The following is a 689-nucleotide window of genomic DNA, read 5'->3' as shown; positions in this document are numbered from 1 at the left end:
ATACGTTTCATTTCCAACCAATAAAAGATCATATAGTTACAGCTATATATAATAGCATATTTTTCATATCTATTTGTGTTTTCCAATAGATTTTTTTGGTAAATAAGTTTGGTACATCATAAAAGTTAAGCACAAAATGACTAGTTTTGGCTTTGTTTCTCCCTAATAATTTTAGAAGCCAGTAAGCGTCATTCATGCTCCAGTAACACAAGACATGACCAATTTATTTGAGCCTTCAAATCATCTCAAATTAATGATTTCTTGCAGCTTAAACTGTCGTGGAATCACACCAAGAAAAATAAAAGAACCATTAGAGTTAACAAAAGAACACCTTTTGCAACTGGAATTGGAGATGAACGGAGAACACACTAAATTCTTTGTACCCTGGACTGCCTATCCATTGTTTGTGTTCTGTATGCTACAGGGTGCCATAAGCCTATTGATGGCTATTCACTACAGCTTAGACATGGGCAGCGAGGAGCTTGTTGAATGGGTAGAGCTATTTGGTGTTGCAGTACTTCAGCATGCATTAGCCTATGAGGTGTTGAAGGTCATATTGCTATCTCTGCTAAGTACACTGTTCAGGACCAATTGGCTTGTATTTTTGTAGACTGTATGTTTTAATGAGCCTGCATTGTGTCAATGGAAAGTAGAGAATATGGTAAAGCCTCATTCTTGGTTGTAGTTAA

Source organism: Watersipora subatra, chromosome 1, assembly GCF_963576615.1.
Source record: "Watersipora subatra chromosome 1, tzWatSuba1.1, whole genome shotgun sequence".
In the NCBI taxonomy this organism is placed as follows: Eukaryota; Metazoa; Bryozoa; class Gymnolaemata; order Cheilostomatida; family Watersiporidae; genus Watersipora; species Watersipora subatra.
The sequence above is the reverse complement of the archived record's forward strand: the minus strand, read 5'-3'. Positions refer to the sequence as shown.